The following is a 7,095-nucleotide window of genomic DNA, read 5'->3' as shown; positions in this document are numbered from 1 at the left end:
ATCGGAACAACAAACAAGTTCGGGTCATTATAAAGGACCATGATGGAAAGTTTAGTTCCAAAAATTTTCGACAGAAAATATTTTAGAATTCAGATGGTTGAGGAAGGAAGAGTTTCAGCTATCAGAAAAATAATCCAAAGTGTGTGCTAAATGGAACTTGACTTACGACTCCCCCACCCTCTAGTGCAAGGACTGTAAGCTATGACAGTTGCCAATTGTTGACATATGTTTTTTGTTGGAAAAGAGGGATATTTGAGGTTTGGTCTCCAAAAAGGGGTATTAAAAAATGGGTATTTGGGTATTAAGTTAAAACTTTAAGGAACCATTAAGAGGAATGCTGACCACATTCAAAACACTATGTACTTGCTGGTTGTGAAGAGGGTAAGTAAGTAAGTAAGTAAGACGGCACTAGACCCTTAAGGTCCAAACCGGCGTTGCTGATCTCCGTTTCATGGCCCTTCAGCCTCGAAAGTGTGATGGAGATTTGGGGGCCGACCATCCTGTGCTTTCACACAACCTTCCTGCTTACCTTCCTCAGATTTCTCCAGGTACCCGTTCAGAGCTGGATCGGCTCTGGCTGAGCTTACAGAGTCACACCACTGACCCCCGTCCCAAATTAAATAACTGGTCACAACTGGGTTTGAACCCTCTGCCTCCCCCTCCTTGCCCATTTTAGGTGCCCTCTCTGCTCTACATTGACCAAACTTCAAAATTATCATTTTGTTCAAATTAGTCAAAACGCCTAATAGCAATGCCTCCAAGGATGCCATGCCCAACACAGCCCCGAGCAAAGATCGTAAGTTATGCAATTTGCCCATTGCTTACCAGCAGGATTTATCATAGGAAAAGATTGAGGAAATGACTTGTGTGTATCCAAAAATGCTATGAGCATTAAGGTGAAACTTCGGAGAATGTTGAGGGGTATGTTAACCTAAATCAAAAGCAGTATGTACACCCAGTTAATCAAAGGGAGGATCTATAATATCTTAAAAGCAGCTGGTGGTGTTAACTTGAAACTTTTAGGACATGTCGAAATAGCTTTTGAAACATGGTGGGAGGGCTGCCAGCCTCCTTCCATGCCCTTTGCAGTTGATCTCTATCCCAAAACTTTCGATCGAATTTTAGCCATCTTGTTCAAAATAACCCCAAGGGAATGAAATACCCCAAGTTTTTAAGAGAGATGCTGAGGACGATGAAACATACTGTGGGCACGCTGGTTAAAAGAGTTTAGCAGCAATATATAAGGAGCGGCAGATGATAATAACTTGAAACTTTCAAGGGATGTTAAGGAGAATGTTGAAGAGCTATTTGAGGGCAGCCCGCCTGCAAAGTCCTTTTTGAATTCTTCTTTCTATCATCACTTATCGACATCGAAAAATCGCTTTTTGCAAAACAGTCAAAAGGTCTAGTAATTATGCTTCCATGGATGCAAATACCCCATACAATCCCTAGGGCATTTATTTTGATTAATGTAATTTGCCAATTTTACATAGAGGAATTTTTATTATGGAGTTACAGGTATTAAGACGAAACTTCAGGGGATGTCGAAGAGTATATAAAAATAAATCCAAAGATACTATTCGCATCTAGTTTATTAAAAAGGTGTATATGCAATATCTTAAGAACGGCTAAGGACAATAGGTTTGAATTTTCAGAGTGTTTTGAAAGAAATGTTAAAAAGTTGTCGGAGCATAAACAGCCCCCTTCCATTCTCTTTGTAGCCGCCCTCCCCCTGATGCCATCTGATCAAAATGAAAACACCTAGAAGTAAAACTTCTAAGCTTTTAAAAGTAAAACTCATAGAAAATGTAAATAGGGATGCCAAAACACACTACATGCAACAAAGTTGTCAAAAGGACATACAATTAATATCTAAGGTACGGCTAAGGGTGTTAAGTTGAAAATTAAAGACATAATTAGAGGTACGACGAAAAAGGAGCAGAGGACCCTCCCCTGTTTCTCTTTTAGACACTCCTCTTAACGGTAACAGAAACCTTCAGAAACTATTTATTCTAAATAGTCACCAATTCTAATAGCTATGACTCTTGGGACGTTATGGCCAAGAAATGGCTGTGTCTCCTGGGACGTCATGACCAAGGAATGGCCTGGGCCAAAGAATTTGAATATTTCAATTTGATTAGTTTTTACATGCAGTGTTTATCATTAGGAGAGGGGGGAAATCTTGATTCTGAGTATGTTAAAAAACACCAAGGATATTGAGGTGAAATTTTGGGAAATCTTGAGGGGTATGTTGAGCTAAATCGAGAGAAACTATCTCCACCCTTGTTATCATAAAGATGTATATGTAATATTTTGAGAACAAGTAGGGTATTAACTTAACTTTAATGGCCACTACTAAGACTGCAATGACGGCTGCAAATACGACTAGTTGCGATTGTGACTACTTCCGACTGCGACAACTTACAACCTTGACTGTGACATTTTCTTGTGACAACTATCAGAGAATGTTGAGAGGGATATTGAAGTCAACAAAACATACTACATGCATGGTGATTGTCAAAAGAATGCATCAGGTACATCTCAGAAACAACTGAGGGTATTAAGTTGAAACTTCCAGTGCATGTTTCATAGCACTCGTAGGGCAAAGGCCCGCCTAGTCATCTTAAAACCCTATTAACACTGGTGAAAATTTGAAATAGCAATTAGTGTATAGGTCTAATAGTTAAGCCTATGGGAATAAAATGCCCCCTCCCAACAGCCCCGGGGGAAAAGGCTGTAAACTGTGGAATATGCCAATTGCTTACTTATGGGATATATCATTTAGAAAGAAGATGAATGTTTGATCCAGAGTGTGTCAGAAAATACCAAGACTTTCAAGGTAGAAACTCAGGAAATGTTGAGGGGTATGTTACGCTAAATCAGAAGACACTATATGCATCAAGGCTATCAAAAGGGCATATCTGAACGCATGGACAAGAATACAAACCTTACACTTCATGACCACTATTGCTACTGCTACTGTGACTGCAAATATGGCCACTTATGACTGCAACTATTTACAAATATAACTATAACTAGTTGGGGCAACTTGCAAGTGCAAGTACTTATGACTGCTGCTGTGACTATTTGTATCTGCTAGTGCAACTCCTTGCAACTTTCACTATTTCTATACTATCCAATGCGACTACTTGGGATTGTGACTTAGACTACTTTTGATTGTAATCGTGACTACGACTGCGATCATTTGCAATTGTCATAAGTTGTGACCCTGTGATTACTTCCGACTATGACAAATCGTGACTATAAGTGTTTAAGCCTACAAATACTTTCAATTGAAATATTTGTGATCCCGGTAACTGCACCTGCGGCTACTTGTGTTTCTGACTTTTGACTCTTTTTTTTTACTTTTTCTGGTATCTCTGTCTTCAATGGTGCTTTTTAAGTTTTGAAAGACAAATCAGGTGCTGTCGGAGTAACTTTTTTTTTCCAGGAAAAGTAAAAACTGGTGAACGGAAAGCTGTTTTCATTTGGCTGACTTCCCGAAAAAGCTATAATTAAAACAGGACTTATTGCCGCTTAATAGACAACACGAATAGTCGAAATTTTGTTTTCACAACCTAAACTCAACGAAAAGCAAGCTCAAATCAAAATTAAGAAAAAATATTTTTTCCCCAAAGCTTTTGCAAGTCTTCTTTCCACACTAGTCTTCTATGCAATATTCTAATTCTTAGAAACAGAGAAGGGATTAGAATATGAGCGCTAAGCAGCATTCATGGCAGGAGTGCCAATTTGAATAGATATAGCAAAGGATAAGTATATTTTTAAAAATCCAAGGGATGAGGCGATTTCCTTATTTTTTGGATTTTCTTTCCCAATGAAAATACCAAAACGAAGGTGTTTTTTCAAGAAAATACAAAGGAGAGGTGTTTTGAATAGTGTTTGGGGGAAGGAAGGGTAGTAAAAATCTAAATAGGATGGTATCAGTTTTTCCTCTAATCACTTGGACCTGACACGGGGCATAATTTAGACCCCGAATCAGTTCCTGAGAAATTGTAGGAAAGTTACCCGATTGATATATTTTCAACTAAAACATCTATGCAGGATAATTGGTACTTTTGGTCAACAAGGGAGGAGAATTGGTTTTTAGTATTTCTAATAGGTTAATATTTAAACTGTCTAGGCATATATGACGGTACATCTCAGTGCTTTAGGGCTTAGCTGCTAACTTTTATTGTTAAAATTCACAGTAAGTGCCTTGATTGTTGAAACAAATTCCATTTGATAATGTTCTTTATATTGTGGAGACAAGAGCAGAAATAGACTTGACAAAGGAATTATTTAAGATGGTGCGGAAAATATGTTCTACTTATATAGTTAAGTGTTGCCAGTGCAAGACTTGTGTGCAGTGTAACTCCCCTTTCAAAAGATGCTACTTCTAGATAAATAACAAGACACAGGCCTTTTCTAATGAGAAAAATATTATAAATCCTATTAAAATTGTGCGCTTTTCAAAGGCTGATTTTAAAAAAAAAATTTCCATAAAAGAAATTTTTCGATTGTTTGACATTCAACAAAATTCGTTTGTAATGTTTGCCAACAACAAAATTGGAACTTCGACACCTTAAAATCGTCGAAATGAATGTTAAAAACCTTATTGGGATTCCCTGATCATTGTTGAATTTCCAAATTGTTGAAAAACAGAAATGTTGGATTCCTATACCCGAATTGAATTTTCAGTTTGTTGAAAAAACAACATGTTGGATTTGGAGATCCTTATTGGATTTCCATCTTGTTTGTTGGATTTCCTGTTCTTTTATTGGATTTCCATCACTAGCGTTGTTCCATTTTCTAGGCATGCAGTCTAATATCTAGCTCTAAAGATTCAGTTTCGCTTTCTTGTTTTTTGAAGCATCAATAAATACAAAAACAAATCATTTATTTTACAAGAAAAGAAAATAACAAGAAGCATTTTTTCCAGGTAATATGACATCTCTTAACGGCAGCACTTTTTCATTGTGGAAATCAGTAGTTCAACGGTGTACTAGTAGGCCGACAGAAGAAACCTGAGCAAGAAATATCTTCCGAATCAGGAAAACAGTGTGACACACGGACCTGAAATGAGGATGAGATCAAATTGAGCCACAAATAAAAAGGAAGACTTCCCCTTTTTTTTCCAATCTCCAGAGCTGAACGGTTTCAACAATAATGCCACGAAGCCTCTCTTTTATGAATAGCTTTGACCTACTCATCATATTTGATTAAAACCAATATTCGAGTCAAACTTAGAACAAACTAGAGTTACTACGCACAAGAGTTAAGCTATTACCAACAAATGAAATAAAGTCTCTATAAAAATTGAGATGATTGGAAAAACGAATGAAAATAAACTGATGTTTTATGTGCGATTACAATAATTCTTGAAAATCTCATTAGGTTAAAATCTAATTTAGCAGAATTTTTATGTATTTCGATATTTCATTTTATCGGATTGATGCTTCTTGACTATGAAGATCCTTGCAACAGTCCACAGTGTTTTGCTACAGTTGGTTTTGAACTCTGGGCTCCACACTATCGATCTGGGACCAATCCCTCCCGCATAATCGATCTAAGACCCATCTCATTACGCCTCCACAGGACCGTATTTCAATAGTATAAGAATAAGAAAAAATATTTTAAGTTAATTTGGTTTCAATATTGTGCAAAAAAGCGCAATATTCTTTTGCTTGTGGATACTTTTTGTTTTCACTTTTTTTGCTTAAGAATTAACGTGTTTGATTCTTGTTTCCATTCATAAATTGCAAAAGGTGGTCTGAGCGTTGATTGTATTTAATAATAAATTTGGCCCAATTTGAAATCAATCTTGGTAACGGTTTCTAAACTAAGATTTAGATTAAAAAACAAATTTTTAAGATAACATAGTCATTAGAACCCTCCTGGGAAGATCTTCCAAATATTATGCGTGAATCTAAACGCTATAAAAGAATAAACACCAGACCAATCGCCTTTCTTTATTTGTAACTTTTGAAAATCTTGTATTTTTGATTGACGCGAGCTTATTTGACTAATCTATTTGCCAGGAATTCCCACCGTATAAGATCTGCCGAGTTTAGTTTCATTTTGCTTGTAAATTCAGTTACTGTTTAATTTGAAAAATTAAATTTATTCTAGGTTTAAATGAACAGAATATCAATTACAGAAAGCAAGTTTTCTCAAATGAAAGTAAGTATGAAGATTAAAAATAAAAAAAAAGTATTGTATGTATAATATGGTCAGGGCTTTCCCTTCTCATTCCTCGCTCTTTAAGCTGAAGCTGAAATGCGCTTCTTGTTCTAAATCTGCGGCGCTTGTGCATGAGCATTCGTTCTTAAAGAATTAGGAAAAACAGTCAGACTTTAGCTTCAAGAGCGGGGGGAGGACTAAGGAGGGGACAGCCCCCCTCATATAGAAAAGATAAACTTGGGATAGTTTATATCAAAGACCTACGAATAAGGAGAACAAACAACTCGATGTTTTTTCATGCTCTTTCTGAGCATAAGAGTCACTTTGTTCAGAAATTCAATTTTAAGACCTTTCACCCTCAAAGATGATAAAAGTTTCTCATATTTTAGATACCACTTATATGCTCCTGTTAGCAGCACTCGTTTAAGCCACTTTATGAGTAAATTGAATTGACTGTGACGAAATCGAACACTAAACAAGAGGTAAGAGCTCATATGGCACTTGTGACGAGGCAAGAAGAGCTAAGACCCAAGAGCTCATATGGTATGAGCTCTAAAAAATTCTAAGAATCAATAGATTGATTTAAAAGGAAAACCAGAGGCTTAATGCCCGTCAGGATTTAAAATAAGAGCTCTGAGTCACGATATCCTTCTAAATATCAAAATTCATTAAGATCCAATCACCCACTCGTAAGTTATAAATTTCTCGTTCTTCTAATTTTTCCTCTCCCTTTAGCCCCCCAGATGATCGAATCTAGGAAAACGACATTATAAAGTCAATTTGTGCAGCTCCCTGACACGCTTACCAATTTTCATCGTCCTAGCACGTCCAGAAGCACCAAACTCGCCAAATCACCGAACCCTCCCCCAAACTCCCCCAAAGAGAGCGAATCCAGTACGGTTACGTCAGTAACGG

At 36.9% G+C, this 7,095-nt stretch overlaps 1 protein-coding gene across 2 annotated transcripts in view; it reads left to right on the top strand.

The window, feature by feature from the left end:
* The window catches only part of LOC136029163 (uncharacterized), a 902,097-nt gene that overhangs the window by 432,570 nt on the left and 462,432 nt on the right, over positions 1 to 7,095 (top strand). The window lies entirely within an intron of this gene.

The sequence above is a fragment of the Artemia franciscana genome, chromosome 1 (genome assembly GCF_032884065.1).
Source record: "Artemia franciscana chromosome 1, ASM3288406v1, whole genome shotgun sequence".
Classification (NCBI taxonomy): Eukaryota; Metazoa; Arthropoda; class Branchiopoda; order Anostraca; family Artemiidae; genus Artemia; species Artemia franciscana.
This window is presented reverse-complemented; position numbering and strand designations above follow the sequence as displayed.